General features: G+C 43.9%; 4 non-coding genes across 4 annotated transcripts; all 4 read right to left on the reverse strand.

Annotated features, from left to right (window-relative positions):
* Positions 1-318: 318 nt before the first annotated feature.
* LOC142653447 (U2 spliceosomal RNA) lies at positions 319-509 on the reverse strand. Its single transcript, XR_012848378.1, has one exon. It is a non-coding gene; the product is annotated as a U2 spliceosomal RNA (small nuclear RNA).
* A 1,294-nt stretch (positions 510-1,803) lies between these two features.
* Positions 1,804-1,994, reverse strand: LOC142653448 (U2 spliceosomal RNA). Its single transcript, XR_012848379.1, has one exon. It is a non-coding gene; the product is annotated as a U2 spliceosomal RNA (small nuclear RNA).
* Positions 1,995-3,288: 1,294 nt separating this feature from the next.
* Positions 3,289-3,479, reverse strand: LOC142653449 (U2 spliceosomal RNA). The gene has a single exon (XR_012848380.1). It is a non-coding gene; the product is annotated as a U2 spliceosomal RNA (small nuclear RNA).
* Positions 3,480-4,769: 1,290 nt separating this feature from the next.
* On the reverse strand, positions 4,770-4,962 carry LOC142653713 (U2 spliceosomal RNA). Its single transcript, XR_012848632.1, has one exon. It is a non-coding gene; the product is annotated as a U2 spliceosomal RNA (small nuclear RNA).
* Between the last annotated feature and the right edge of the window lie 11,813 nt (positions 4,963-16,775).

Consider the following 16,775-nt stretch of genomic DNA (forward strand, 5'->3'; position numbering starts at 1 on the left):
ACTTACCTAGGAGGGAGGGAGGGAGGGAGGGCGGAGAGAAGACAAGGAAGGTGAATGAGCTGTTCCAATGTGAAATGCCGGAAACACAGAAACACAGAAGACACACACACACACACACACACACACACAACAAGAGGTGGCAATGTATTCATTAATTGCATTTAATAAATGAGCTCATTATCACACATGACTGTACAAATGCATTGTCCAACAGGTGTTGAAATAATGGGATTAAAAGGGGAGATCCCTTCAGAAAGACAGAAACAATGGCAAAGAGAAAAAACACTTTTGGAATCTGATTTTAGTCAACACATAAGGGAAGGGTGCACCGGTCCTGGAAATACTGCAATACCAGGTCAATGCGTGGAGTGGACAGAGCAAGCTCTATTTCCATCTCCCTGTTCTAAAAATCCATTTAATATATGGTCCCCAGATAGGGGACGTATCAGATATTAAACTGATAAGAACAGATACTACACTTGATCTTAGCCAAAAGGCCGAGAAGCGATAACCCGAGCGGCCCTTGCCTTGCCCGAGCCTGTCCCATACTGCTGTTCACCCCTTGCAGCGATTCAGCCTACTCCTAGGCAATTCCATGGGGCCCTGCAGGCTCACACACATTTACAGCTACTAAGCGGGAGGTGAATAAAGGCCGGAGAGGAAGCCAGACAGGATTTGCTTCTTTTGCTTGCACCACAATGCAGTGCTGAAAGAGGAGGAATCTACATAAAAACGCCTTCCTGGCAACGCCCAAATGCCCTCCTGCCATGCAGATAAACACTGGCAGCGGCAGCAAGTGCATGCCCACAGCCACCCCTTGTTCCTTCACACCTTGTATCAGCTTTAATCCAGTCCTGTGCTGCCTGCTGAGCAGCACTGAACAACACTGCCTGGGCCCAGGCTTTTATCTCTGAGGCAGGCCCCATTATGATGTCAGAAAGCTGGCTCTGGAATCCTGAGGGCTCCACTATGACACGTGCAAAGTTCCGTCTGAACTTTATATAAGACTGTGAGGCTCAGTCAGTCACTCAGTGTTGCCTGAGAGGGCAACACTGCAACAGCCGGCCGCCAGGCTGTCTTTTTTTTGCACATTTATTTGCCTCCAGGAGGCCACAAGAGGGAGACAAGGGACTGCAAAATGGAAAATAGGCATCCACCAACTTTACAGACAACTTCTCTTTGCTCCTACAACCTCCATCCTTGCACAGTTTGTTATTCTTCCAGGTAACATAGTAACAAATCCAAATTGCTGCTCTCTTTGTAGGCAAGCAAGGGTTTGTTGCAACTGCAATTCTTACTTCTTCTTGAAATGTAGGGACGACAGTACATTCCATCACATCCACCTAGTGTACACAGGTAGGTCCATTGTGGCGGGTAGGCGGCTGGCTGCTTTAATGGCTGTTTGCTGTTCCCCTACTCCACTCCACTCCACTATTTGACTGTGGTGCTGCATCAATCAGTGGCTGGCTCAGGTGCAGCTCTTTAACTTACCTAGGAGGGAGGGAGGGAGGGAGGGCGGAGAGAAGACAAGGAAGGTGAATGAGCTGTTCCAATGTGAAATGCCGGAAACACAGAAACACAGAAGACACACACACACACACACACACACACACAACAAGAGGTGGCAATGTATTCATTAATTGCATTTAATAAATGAGCTCATTATCACACATGACTGTACAAATGCATTGTCCAACAGGTGTTGAAATAATGGGATTAAAAGGGGAGATCCCTTCAGAAAGACAGAAACAATGGCAAAGAGAAAAAACACTTTTGGAATCTGATTTTAGTCAACACATAAGGGAAGGGTGCACCGGTCCTGGAAATACTGCAATACCAGGTCAATGCGTGGAGTGGACAGAGCAAGCTCTATTTCCATCTCCCTGTTCTAAAAATCCATTTAATATATGGTCCCCAGATAGGGGACGTATCAGATATTAAACTGATAAGAACAGATACTACACTTGATCTTAGCCAAAAGGCCGAGAAGCGATAACCCGAGCGGCCCTTGCCTTGCCCGAGCCTGTCCCATACTGCTGTTCACCCCTTGCAGCGATTCAGCCTACTCCTAGGCAATTCCATGGGGCCCTGCAGGCTCACACACATTTACAGCTACTAAGCGGGAGGTGAATAAAGGCCGGAGAGGAAGCCAGACAGGATTTGCTTCTTTTGCTTGCACCACAATGCAGTGCTGAAAGAGGAGGAATCTACATAAAAACGCCTTCCTGGCAACGCCCAAATGCCCTCCTGCCATGCAGATAAACACTGGCAGCGGCAGCAAGTGCATGCCCACAGCCACCCCTTGTTCCTTCACACCTTGTATCAGCTTTAATCCAGTCCTGTGCTGCCTGCTGAGCAGCACTGAACAACACTGCCTGGGCCCAGGCTTTTATCTCTGAGGCAGGCCCCATTATGATGTCAGAAAGCTGGCTCTGGAATCCTGAGGGCTCCACTATGACACGTGCAAAGTTCCGTCTGAACTTTATATAAGACTGTGAGGCTCAGTCAGTCACTCAGTGTTGCCTGAGAGGGCAACACTGCAACAGCCGGCCGCCAGGCTGTCTTTTTTTTGCACATTTATTTGCCTCCAGGAGGCCACAAGAGGGAGACAAGGGACTGCAAAATGGAAAATAGGCATCCACCAACTTTACAGACAACTTCTCTTTGCTCCTACAACCTCCATCCTTGCACAGTTTGTTATTCTTCCAGGTAACATAGTAACAAATCCAAATTGCTGCTCTCTTTGTAGGCAAGCAAGGGTTTGTTGCAACTGCAATTCTTACTTCTTCTTGAAATGTAGGGACGACAGTACATTCCATCACATCCACCTAGTGTACACAGGTAGGTCCATTGTGGCGGGTAGGCGGCTGGCTGCTTTAATGGCTGTTTGCTGTTCCCCTACTCCACTCCACTCCACTATTTGACTGTGGTGCTGCATCAATCAGTGGCTGGCTCAGGTGCAGCTCTTTAACTTACCTAGGAGGGAGGGAGGGAGGGAGGGCGGAGAGAAGACAAGGAAGGTGAATGAGCTGTTCCAATGTGAAATGCCGGAAACACAGAAACACAGAAGACACACACACACACACACACACACACACAACAAGAGGTGGCAATGTATTCATTAATTGCATTTAATAAATGAGCTCATTATCACACATGACTGTACAAATGCATTGTCCAACAGGTGTTGAAATAATGGGATTAAAAGGGGAGATCCCTTCAGAAAGACAGAAACAATGGCAAAGAGAAAAAACACTTTTGGAATCTGATTTTAGTCAACACATAAGGGAAGGGTGCACCGGTCCTGGAAATACTGCAATACCAGGTCAATGCGTGGAGTGGACAGAGCAAGCTCTATTTCCATCTCCCTGTTCTAAAAATCCATTTAATATATGGTCCCCAGATAGGGGACGTATCAGATATTAAACTGATAAGAACAGATACTACACTTGATCTTAGCCAAAAGGCCGAGAAGCGATAACCCGAGCGGCCCTTGCCTTGCCCGAGCCTGTCCCATACTGCTGTTCACCCCTTGCAGCGATTCAGCCTACTCCTAGGCAATTCCATGGGGCCCTGCAGGCTCACACACATTTACAGCTACTAAGCGGGAGGTGAATAAAGGCCGGAGAGGAAGCCAGACAGGATTTGCTTCTTTTGCTTGCACCACAATGCAGTGCTGAAAGAGGAGGAATCTACATAAAAACGCCTTCCTGGCAACGCCCAAATGCCCTCCTGCCATGCAGATAAACACTGGCAGCGGCAGCAAGTGCATGCCCACAGCCACCCCTTGTTCCTTCACACCTTGTATCAGCTTTAATCCAGTCCTGTGCTGCCTGCTGAGCAGCACTGAACAACACTGCCTGGGCCCAGGCTTTTATCTCTGAGGCAGGCCCCATTATGATGTCAGAAAGCTGGCTCTGGAATCCTGAGGGCTCCACTATGACACGTGCAAAGTTCCGTCTGAACTTTATATAAGACTGTGAGGCTCAGTCAGTCACTCAGTGTTGCCTGAGAGGGCAACACTGCAACAGCCGGCCGCCAGGCTGTCTTTTTTTTGCACATTTATTTGCCTCCAGGAGGCCACAAGAGGGAGACAAGGGACTGCAAAATGGAAAATAGGCATCCACCAACTTTACAGACAACTTCTCTTTGCTCCTACAACCTCCATCCTTGCACAGTTTGTTATTCTTCCAGGTAACATAGTAACAAATCCAAATTGCTGCTCTCTTTGTAGGCAAGCAAGGGTTTGTTGCAACTGCAATTCTTACTTCTTCTTGAAATGTAGGGACGACAGTACATTCCATCACATCCACCTAGTGTACACAGGTAGGTCCATTGTGGCGGGTAGGCGGCTGGCTGCTTTAATGGCTGTTTGCTGTTCCCCTACTCCACTCCACTCCACTATTTGACTGTGGTGCTGCATCAATCAGTGGCTGGCTCAGGTGCAGCTCTTTAACTTACCTAGGAGGGAGGGAGGGAGGGCGGAGAGAAGACAAGGAAGGTGAATGAGCTGTTCCAATGTGAAATGCCGGAAACACAGAAACACAGAAGACACACACACACACACACACACACACACAACAAGAGGTGGCAATGTATTCATTAATTGCATTTAATAAATGAGCTCATTATCACACATGACTGTACAAATGCATTGTCCAACAGGTGTTGAAATAATGGGATTAAAAGGGGAGATCCCTTCAGAAAGACAGAAACAATGGCAAAGAGAAAAAACACTTTTGGAATCTGATTTTAGTCAACACATAAGGGAAGGGTGCACCGGTCCTGGAAATACTGCAATACCAGGTCAATGCGTGGAGTGGACAGAGCAAGCTCTATTTCCATCTCCCTGTTCTAAAAATCCATTTAATATATGGTCCCCAGATAGGGGACGTATCAGATATTAAACTGATAAGAACAGATACTACACTTGATCTTAGCCTTTGCGGCGGCGACGACGACGGATGCAAAAGTTAGAGTCTATGTATATATAATAGACTATGAGCATTGCCAGAGTTTAGGAGACAGAAGTCCCATGGAGAGTATACATGGTTTGAAGCTAATCCCACCCACTACCTTGAATACTTTTATATTGAGGAGAGCTTTAATTATAAATTACATTTTATGGGTAAATTCATTTGCATGAATATAAATATCTACATCTTTATGTTAATATGAGTAGGTCCAGAACAAATATAACTCCCAGGATGCTTGCACTAGAACATGATTTCTTCACAAAACGTTAGGGACAATCTCAAAACTCTTATCTACAGACACTCACATGCTGCACAGACGTGGAGTGAAGCATCTCCACAACCACACACGGCACTCCTCGCTCCTCACCTCGGACTGCAGCACAGCATCAGTGTAAAGTATAAAAGAGTGTTGGGAAAGAATTAGTTGGAGTCAGAATAACAGCGCTTCCTCTATTAGTTCTACTGGCCAAACACCTGTGGTAGGATTTCGTTTGGTTACTCCCTGCTCTGGGGATGAAGATGAAGTTGACAGCAGGACTTACTTACATAGCATGGCTTAAACGGGACCTTAACTCTCAATAGACGATATTTACGAGGTCTGCTAGCCGGGGCATCCATGCACACATACAGGTCTCACCACAACGCTGATGTCTTGCACTAGGACTGATGATTATACTTTGGACATTGTTATTATGGGAGTTGCACAAGTTTTATCTGCTCAAGAGTAGCTTTAAAGCCCTGTTCACAAGGACTTTCTTTTGCAGGCAGAAATTAGGGCTACTGTTTTTTTTATATATAAATGCTTTTACACCACAGACATGGTTTTTTGCAATGTTTTTTGGACACCGGTTTTTGGTCGCCAATTTCAATTCTACTACAGCTTTTCAACTCTTTCTGCAAACGCCAAAACAAAAACAATGCAAGCAGGAGGGAAGGACAGACAGAGGGATACCCACCCACATCAGTCACCCTACAGATCGGTTGCCATAGTAAACGCTCTAAGGCTCGGGAGCCTGGAAGGCTGAAATATAGCACATATCTTACATGCCAGGATCATACAAATTAATGCACGCACACAGGCAGGCATGCCATATCGGCCAGCATGACATTCCGTGCCCATCAAAGCCGCAAAGAAATCACGGCCCGGCCGCGCACACCACTTATGGTCGTGTGCGTGACCCCTTCAGGAGGTCTAAAAAATCTGTTACGCGGCCGACCGACCGAGCGACCGACCTACCTACCTACCTACCTACCTACCTACCTACCTACCTGCTCATCTTACTCCCTCCCTCCCTCCCTCCCTCCCTCCCTCCCTCCCTCCCTCTCGACTTCTTACGCTCTGTACAGATCTAACTTAAGAGTAATCATTTATTCGTCAAACTTCACAGGCAGGATGGTCGTGGCATTCAAGACTCAAGTCAACCTTGTCTGCTGAGAAAAAAAAATTCATGGAGTCACAACATTGCACCAACAATTAGTCCGCCTGCCCTGCCATTTTTGGATTATAAATATATCATAGTATTAAAGCACAACAAAGAAGCCACAACACAACCGAGCTCAGCACATCAATAAACCACCACAACCAACCTCCAGAATAAAGAACAGCTGCCCCAACATGGGAATGGTATCTGATCTCTTCCTTCTACACCACAGAGACATTTACAAGTGTTCACTGCTCCACTTACCACATAACAGGTCGTTTCATCCACCTGAAATAACAGAAAACACGTCCTACAAACACTATCCCTCTGGATTTCAAAGTTTAATGACATTAATTCTCATGACTAACTGTCAAACATGGTCTCAATGGATCATATTTCAAGCAACAGTCTGAACAGTCTCCTACAGGATTACTCTACAAGAAACTTACATTGCCGACACCACCGCCTATGCCTCTTCCACAATGCTATGGATCACCATATTTTAGGATGTCAGGTCATCTCCACTCCCACATCTACCTATACTTATCTGCACTTACTTACAACCCACCCCCCCCCCCTATCTCTCCCTGTCCACATTTTTGCACTATTACTTCTTGTAGTATATTAAACTGTATTTGATATTGATACACCTGCTATTTGGAGGATATTTTATCTTCTAATCGTTGAGCCCTCCTGACTCACCAAACTACCATCAATGTTATGAACTATTCAGCACATTAGTCTGTTGTTCCAGTGATTTGCTATTCTCTCTCACACTGTCAAATTTTACTTTTATGGTCACAAAAATAAACACATTTAAAAGAAAAGGATATAGGATAGGATAGGATAGGATAGGATAGGATAGGAGTTGATGGGTCACTAACAAAAAGGTATGTCATAAATTCACACAATTAACACATACTTGTCAATGCAATACACAAATGTCATGTTACATAGACCTTCCTTAAAGTGCAGAACCTTTTCTTAGGCAGGCAGGCCTGCCTGCCTGCCTGCCTGCCTGCCTGCCTGCCTGCCTGCCTTACACATTGTCACATTGTACCACTCAATGGTTGTCTACTTTTAAAAAAAAAAAGCTTTAAAAAGCTTGGTGTTTACACCTTTGTTCAACCAAATTTTAAACATACAAACACATTTTTCAGTCTGTACTATAATCTTTTGTCTTTACTACAGAGCAGCACAAAGTATATTATTACGTTGGAGGAGAAACCTAAAAAAAATTAATAAATAAAACCACACACGTGTGAATACATCAGACCCAACATGCTGATCATGTACTATTTTTTACCATTTAACTTGCTGGTGCTTACATACAAATTCAGACTACACTATACAATACAACACAATACCTTTCATTGTTAATTATTAAACATGTACACATTGTAGAAACTGTTTTGGAATTCTGATTCTCAAACACCTTTTCTTAATTCTTAAAAAAAGGAGTAACTAATTATATAAAAATTGCAGGAAAAACTCATTATTTGTGTGCCGCGATTACGAAAATTGCATTAAAAAAAAAGGATACAAAACATGAAAAAAATAGTGCTGTTAGGCCCACAGTGAAGTCAAATCAAGTTTTTGCCACGATTTTGCAAAAATTGGGGCAAAACATGGGGGGTTTGACTGCACTGTGTAACTAGACTAAGGCCTTATTCAGACGGCTGTGTTTGGTCCGTGATATACAGAGCGTGTATCGGCCATATTTCCCAGGCCGACCACAATACAAGGAACCGGACTCCTAGCATCACAGTTATCAATGCTGCTAGGAGTCCCTGCCTCTCCGCGGGCATACACAAACTCTGCCGGGTAAGTGGGCCACATATAGAAAAATGGGAAGCTGGCGGGCCGCATTACTTTCAAATTTGATACAATACAAAATTATTGATAATCAATTAGTTATTTGATCTACTATAATAATGCTCTATTACTATAGTACTACATTACTATAATATTACCGCTAGGTTTAAAATTTGAGATATTTCTCCAGGTGCTTATTTCAACAATCCAGTTTTTCAGTTTAAGTGTTGCTAAAGGCAATCCTGCGGATCAGTTTTTTATTCTCTTAAAATAGCCATACAAACAGCCCCCGCTTTAGGAACTCCAGATTATGCCAAACCCTTCAGGCTTTATTGCACTGAATTACAAGAACATGCCAGCGCTGTCCTTACACAGTCACACAGTCAACAACACCGTCCTGTTGCCTACTACTCTGTCAGACTCGACCCGGTAGCCAGAGGGGCCCCATCTTGTGTCAGGGCAATAGTAGCAGTGCAGGCAGTCCTGGACAAGGCAGCAGATCTTGTACTCAACCACCCTTTGACTGTTTATGCCCCCCCCCCCATGATATTTCAGCAGTACTCACACAAGTCCAGCCGAAACACCTGTCTGCTGCTCGATATCTGAGATTACAATGTGCTTTGCTTCTTCCTCAGCAGGTGACCATCCAGAGATGTACCACACCACCCTGAATCCAGCTGCCTTACTTATTTCCATACAGGATATGCAGTAGTAGATACACAAGTAGTACACAAAGCCGAGGCACTACCATCACAGCTAACATATATACGGACTTACGGTATGCTTTTTGGGATTGCTCATGACTATGGCCCTATATGGAAAGCTAGAGCATTCCTTACACCAGCAGGCACGCCTTTCAATAACTCAGACTTGGTAAAATGTCTTAATGGAAGCCCTAATGAAACCTATTCAGGTAGCCATTATAAACAGAATGCACACACGAAGGTAAACAGCATGGAAACCAAGGGTAATGACTTAGCAGATAGAGCAGCCAAAGAAGCAGCCAAAACATCAGCCCCCTTGGTACCACAATGACTGTACTACACACGGAGGATGTGCGTGACTTTGTTAGCCATAAAATGTTACGCGTTCTACAGAAACAAGCCAGCCCAGAGGAACAGCGGACATGGCAGGAAAAAGGTGCCATCCAAAGAGGAGATGGGTTATGGACTTTGAAAGACAGACTCTGCCTACCCAGAACGTTACACCCTATGATGGCCCAGGTAACTTTCAGCAAGACACATCAGTCAAAAACAGCCATGAATGACTTGGTAAATAGACATTGGTTCGCCCCTGGTTTCAGCTTGATGGCCTCAAAATACACGCAGGGATGTATGATATGCGCTCACAATAATATGGGAAGAACTGTAAAAGTACCTCAGAAACATACCCCAAGACCTTTGTATCCTTTTCAGAGACTACAGATCGATTACATCCAGTTACCAAAGGTGGGAATTTATGAAAACGTACTTGTATCCATTGACTTGTTTTCAGGTCGGACGGACAGAAGCTTTCCCAGTGGCCAAAGTGACTGCAATATCCACTGCCAAGAAAATAATGGCTGAAGTGGTATGTCGGTATGGAGTACCCGAGGCAATTGAGAGTAATAGTGGCTCTCACTTTACAGGACAGGTAATGACTCAGATCATGACAGCTTTAGGAATAGATCAAGCATTCCATACACCATGCCAACTATAAAGTAGTGGGAAGGTCGAGAGATTAAATGGGACTCTAAAATTTAATTTCCAAAAGGCAATGGTGGAAACCGGGAAACCATGGACCGAGTGTTTACCATTAGCCCTCTTTTTGGTGAGATATACACCCAAAAAAAGGACAGGGTTGGTTGAGTGCCTATGAAGTTTTATTTGGTCCAGTTCCTAGGCTAGGATATTATTTTCCACAGTTGCTTCAAATGCAGTATGGTAGGTTAACCGATTATGTACAAGCTTTACATGGGTGCCTTACTAAAATATATTCGAGTTTTCTCTTCCATTCCAGATCCAGACAATTGTGAAGGCTCTCATAAGCTTCAGTCTGGAGAGTAGGTTGTGATAAAGAGACACGTGAGGAAAAGTCTTGACCCAGATACCATGGTCCTTTCTAGGTGTTGCTAACCACAAGTACCTCGGTGAAACTTGAAGGAAAACCCAACTGGTTTCACGCAGCCACTGTAAAAAGGTTCTACATCCCGAGGAGAAGGACACGGACGAACTCTAAAATCATGAAATCGCTTATTTACTTACAAGTATTGTCTGGCATATGCTGGTTATGGACGGCTGCCTATGCTCCTGCTCATTTGACTAAACAAATCATGACTAACATCAGGCACTGGAAATACTCTACTCAAAATCGCACTCAGAACAGGTTTAACCCCTTCGCGCTCAGCGACGTAATAATCCGTCGCGCTAACTGTATCGTTAGCGCTCAGCGACGGACTATTACGTCGCGGGAGTAACGGCTATTTCGGCCGTCCTCCCGACACATACAGGAGCTGTGACAGCTGCTGTCTCGTACAGCAGCTGCCGCACACAGCTCCTACAGCGGGGCCCGATCGCGGTGTCCCCGCTGATTAACCCCTTAAAAGCCGTGTTCAATAGTGATCACGGCTTTTTAGGGGTTAAGCTACAATCGCCAGCCTGCCTGCCTGCTACGCGATAGCGGCTGGCGATGGTAGCTATGGCAACCGGACACCAAACAATGGCGTCCGGCTCTGTCTGCCATCGACGGAAGCCTTAAAAGCCGCATTCTATAGAGATCGCGGCTTTTCAGGGGTTAAGCTGCCATCGCCGGCCTGCTAAGCGATAGCGGCCGGCGATGGTGACTATGGCAACCGGACACCAAACAATGGCGTCCGGCTATGCCATAGACGGAAGCCTAGTGGGTCCTGACAACGTCAGGACCCACTATGCTTGCTGTCAGTGAGTAGCTGACAGCTCTAATACACTGCACTACGCATGTAGTGCAGTGTATTAGAATAGCGATCAGGGCCTCCTGCCCTCAAGTCCCCTAATGGGACAAAGTAATAAAGTTAAAAAAAAGTTAAAAAAAGATGTGTAAAAATAAGAAAATAAAAGTTTTAAAAGTAATAAAAGTAAAAGTCCCCCTTTTTCCCTTATCAGTCCTTTATTATTAATAAAAATATATAAACAAACAAATAAACTATACATAATTGGTATTGCCGCGTCCGTAACGGCCTGAACTACAAAATTATTTAATTATTTATCCCGCACGGTGAACGCCGTAAAAGAAAATAATAATAAACCGTACCAGAATCACAATTGTTTGGTCACTACACCTAACAAAAAATGGAATAAAAAGAGATCAAAAAGTCGCATGTATCTAAAAATGGTATTGATGGAAACTACAGTTCGTTACGCAAAAAATAAGTCCTCGCACGCACGGCTTTCTTGATGGAAAAATAAAAACGTTATGGCTCTTAGAATAAGGTAACACAAAAAGTGAATGGTTGTTTACAAAACGTATTTTATTGTGCAAACGCCATAAGACATAAAAAAAAACTATAAACATCTGGTATCGCCGTAATCGTATCGCCCCGCAGAATAAAGTGAATATGTAATTTATAGCGCACGGTGAACGCTGTAAAAAAAATAGATTTAATAAAACAATAGTAGAATTGCTGTTTTTTAGTCACCACGCCACCTAATAATAGAATAAAAACGGATCAAAAAGCCGCATGCACCCCAAGAAAACTACAATGGATTCCTCAAGGGGTCTAGTTTCCAAATTGGGGTCACTTTTGGGGGTTTTCCACTGTTTTGGCACCACAAGACCTTTTCAAACAGGACATGGTGCCTAATAAAAAGGAGGTCTCATAATCCACTAGGTGCTCCTTTGCTTCGGAGGCCGGTGCTTCAGTCCATTACCACACTAGGGCCACATGTGGGATATTTCTCAAAACTGCGGAATCTGGGCAATAAGTATTGAGTTGCGTTTCTCTGATAAAACCTTTTGTGTTATAAAAAAATGGTATAAAAGAGAATTTTCTGACCAAAAAAAAATGTAAATTTCACCTCTACTTTGCTCTAAATTCCCGTGAAACACCTAAAGGGTTCATAAACTTTCTAAATGCTGTTGTGAATACTTAGAGGGGTCTAGTTTCTAAAATAGGGTGTTTGATAGGGGTGTCTAATATATAGGCCCCTCAAAGCAACTTCAGAACTGAACTGGAACCTAAAAAAAATAAATAAATTAGGCAATACATTGCTTCTTACATTATATTGATAACCCCGAGATGGCCCCAGTTTTGACCGTTTGTATAAACTGAGACCCCTATTAGACCGTTTCAGTGCACGGTTTTCCCAAGCATACACCCCAAGAAGTGTATTTCTATTGATGAGTCCTTGGTGGATGTTAAAGGGAGGGTTCAATTCCGCAAGTACCTGCTGAGTAAGAGCGCAAGGTATGGTGTGTATGGTGTGAAGATGTATAAGCTGTGTGAGAGTGCATCAGGGTATACCTACAAATTTAGGATATATAAAAGGGAAGGACACGAGTATTCAGCCCCCAGAATGCCCCCCCTTACTGGGAGTTAATGCAAAAATTGTGTGGGATTTGGTGCACCCACTGCTGGACCAGGGTTAACACCTCTACCTGGATAATTTTTATACCGGCGTCCCACTCTTCAACTGCCTCGCTTCCAGAAGTACTGCGGCATGCGGCACTGCTAGAAGAAATCTGAGAGGCCTCCCTAAGACTCTGCAGGCCAAACAAGAAGGGGTGAGCGCAGGGCACATTCTAGCAGCAACATATTGTGTGTCAAGTACAAGGACAAGAGAGATGTCACACCAGTACCCATGTACCTGTACGATGTACCAGTACAGAGACCCCTAAACCAGACTGCATCCTGGACTACAATAGGTACATGGGAGGGGTGGACTTGTCAGATCAAGTCCTGAAGCCCTATAGCGCCATGCGGTGTGGTATAAGAAGCTGGCCGGGCACATCATACAGATGGCATTGTACAATGTGTACGTGCTACGTCGATGTACAGGCCAGAGGGGAACTTTCCTGGAATTTCAAGAGGTGATTATCAAGAACCTAATCTTTAGGAACCAAGAAGGGGGGGCGGCACCCAGTACTTCTGGAAGTGGGGCCACACACATAGTACCAGGGCGGCAACACTTTCCAGGAGAAGTTCCCCAAACTGATAAGGGGAAAAGTCAAAAGAGGTGCAAAGTCTGCTATAAGGGGGCGATAAGGGAGGACACAATATATCAATGTAACGCGTGTCCCGAAAAACCAGAGCTCTGTATGAAAGAGTGTTTTAAAATTTATCATACATCCCTTGATTTATAATTTACCACAATTCTACTTACCCTGATGCACTCCACACAGCTTATCCCCCCTCGTCTTTCCCCTCTGAGCCCTGCTGTGTGCCCAGGCAGCTGATAACAGCAACATTGAGGGTATTGCCATACCCGGGAGAACCCACATTACAGTTTATGGGGTGTAGGTCTCCGGTCAAAATGCTCACTACACCTCTAGATGAATGCCTTAAGGGTGTAGTTTTTAAAACGGGGTCACTTCTTCGAGGTTTCAACTGTACTGGTACCTCAGGGGCTTCTGCAAACATGACTTCGCACCAGAAAATCCCCAGTAGGCCAAATGGTGGTCCTTTCCTTCTGAGCCCTCCCATGGGCCCAAACGCCAGTTTATCACCACAAATGGGGTATTGCCGCACAAAGGACAAATTGGGCAACAAAATGGGGTATTTTGTTCCCTGTGAAAATAAGAAATTTTGATCACAAATGACATCTTATTGGAAAAAAATGACATTTTTTTAATTTCACAGCCCAATTCAAATAGGTGCTGTGAAAAAACTGTGCGGTCAAAATGGTAACAACAACCATAAATGAATTCCTTGAGGGGTGTAGTTTCCAAAATGGGGTCACTATTCGGGGATTCCTACTGTTTTGGCACCTCAACACCTCTTCAAACCTGGCATGCTGCCTAAAATATATTCTAATAAAAAAGAGGCCTCAAAATGCACTAGGTGCTTCTTTGCTTCTAGGGCTTGTGTTTTATTCCACGAGCGCACTAGAGCCACATGTGGGACATTTCTAAAAACTGCAGAATCTGGACAATACATATTTAGTAGTGTTTCTCTGGTAAAACCTTCTGTGTTACAGAAAAAAAATGGAATAAAAATTGAAATTCAGCAAGAAAAATGAAATTTGCAAATTTCACCTCCACTTTGCTTTAATTCCTGTGAAATGCCTGAAGGGTTAAAAAACTTTCTAAATGCTGTTTTGAATACTTTGAGGGGTCTAGTTTTTAAAATGGGGTGTTTTATCAGGGTTTCTAATACATAGGCCCCTCAAAGCCTCTTCAGAACTGAAGTACCTTAAAAAAAAGGCTTTTGAAATTTTCTTAAAAATATGAGAAATTGCTGTTTAGGTTCTAAGCCTTGTAACGTCCATGAAAAATAAAATAATGTTAAAAAAACGATGCCAATCTAAAGTAGACATATGGGAAATGTGAACTAGTAACTATTTTGGGTGGTATAAACGTCTGTTTTACAAGCAGATGCATTTAAATTCTGAAAAATGCTATTTTTTCCAAATTTTCTCTAAATTTTGCAATTTTTCACCAATAAACACTGAATATATCGACCAAATTTTACCACGAACATGAAGCCCAATGTGTCACGAGAAAACAATCTCAGAATCGCTTTGGTAGGTTTAAGCATTCCGACGTTATTACCACATAAAGTGAAATATGTCAGATTTGAAAAATGGGCTCTGAGCCTTAAGGCCAAAACTAGGCTGCGTCCTTAAGGGGTTAATTGCACATCAAACACTCAGTGCAATGTCTTCAATACAACACGTTCAAGATCTGATTGTCCCTGATACATTGGGAGAAGAGACAGACAAGTAAATATAGACAAAGGAGAGGTCAATTTAAAGAGGCTCTGTCACCAGATTTTCAAACCCTATCTCCTATTGCAGCAGATCGGCGCTGCAATGTAGATTACAGTAACGTTTTTTTTTTCAAAAACGTGAATTTTTGGCCAAGTTATGAGCATTTTTATATTTATGCAAATGAACCTTTCTTAAGTACAACTGGGCGTGTTTAAAGTTAAGTACAAGTGGGCGTGTATTGTGTGTACACATCTGGGCGTTTTTATTGTTTTACTAGCTGGGCGTTGTGAATGGACGTGTATGATGCTGACAAATCAGCATCATCCACTTCTCTTCGTTAACACCCAGCTTCTGGCAGTGCACAGACACAGCGTGTTCTCGAGAGATCACGTTGTGACGTCACTTCCTGCCCCAGGTCCTGCATCGTGTCGGACGAGCGAGGACACATCTTCACCAGGCGACAGAGGCTACATCGACTTAACTGCAAACGCCGATGCTGCTGCAGAATCAACTGTAGCCTCTGTCGCCTGGTGCCAATGTGTCCTCGCTCGTCAGATCGGCGCTATAATGTAGGTGACAGCAGTGCTTTTTATTTAAAAAAACGATCTCGTTTCTGACCAATCAGCATCATACACTCCACTCCATTCATTTACTCAGCACATAGGGATCCTGCTAGATCCTTATGTGCTGTCTTATACTAACACATTAACAATACTGAAGTGCTTAGACAGTGAATAGTCATTCCACGGGATGTCTATTCACAATCTCTGCACTTCGTTACTGTTTCTATGGTAGTTACAACAGAGGAAGCGTGATCTCGTTGTAACCTGTCATTTACAGCGTAATCTCGCGAGATTACGCTTCCTCTGCTGTAACTACCACAGACAGAGTAACGAAGTGAATGACCTTCCTACGAGCTAGTTGAGAATCTGGAGCATTACATTTTTGGGTTCGATTAAACTCTCCAAATTGCTAGAAAAAGAGAGCTTTCATGTGAAACTCGACAGTCTATTCTTGATCTTAGAAATGAAGGCTATTCCATGTGAGGAATTGCCAAGAAACTGAAGATTTCCTACAACGTTGTGTACTAATCCCTTCAGAGGACAGCACAAACAGGCTCTAACCAGAGTAGAAAGAGAAGTGGGAGGCCCCGCTGCACAACTGAGCAACAAGACAAGTACCTTAGAGTCTCTAGTTTGAGAAATAGACGCCTCACAGGTCCTCAACTGGCAGCTTCATTAAATAGTACCCGAAAAACGCCAGTGTCAACGTCTACAGTGAAGAGGCGACTCTGGGATGCTGGCCTTCAGGGCAGAGTGGCAAAGAAAAAGCCATATCTGAGACTGGCTCATAAAAGGAAAAGATTAATATGGGCAAAAGCACACAGATATTGGACAGAGGAAGATTGGAAAAAAGTGTTATGGACAGACGAATCGAAGTTTGAGGTGTTTGGATCACACAGAAGAACATTTGTGAGACGCAGAACAACTGAAAAGATGCTGGAAGAGAGCCTGACGCCATCTGTCAAGCATGGTGGAGGTAATGTGATGGTCTGGGGTTGCTTTGGTGCTGGTAAAGTGGGAGATTTGTACAAGGTAAAAGGGATTTTGAATAAGGAAGGCTATCACTCCATTTTGCAACGCCATGCCATGGAAAACACAAAATTGTCTGGGTGTCCCCAA

The sequence above is a fragment of the Rhinoderma darwinii genome, chromosome 5 (assembly GCF_050947455.1).
Source record: "Rhinoderma darwinii isolate aRhiDar2 chromosome 5, aRhiDar2.hap1, whole genome shotgun sequence".
NCBI lineage: Eukaryota > Metazoa > Chordata > Amphibia > Anura > Rhinodermatidae > Rhinoderma > Rhinoderma darwinii.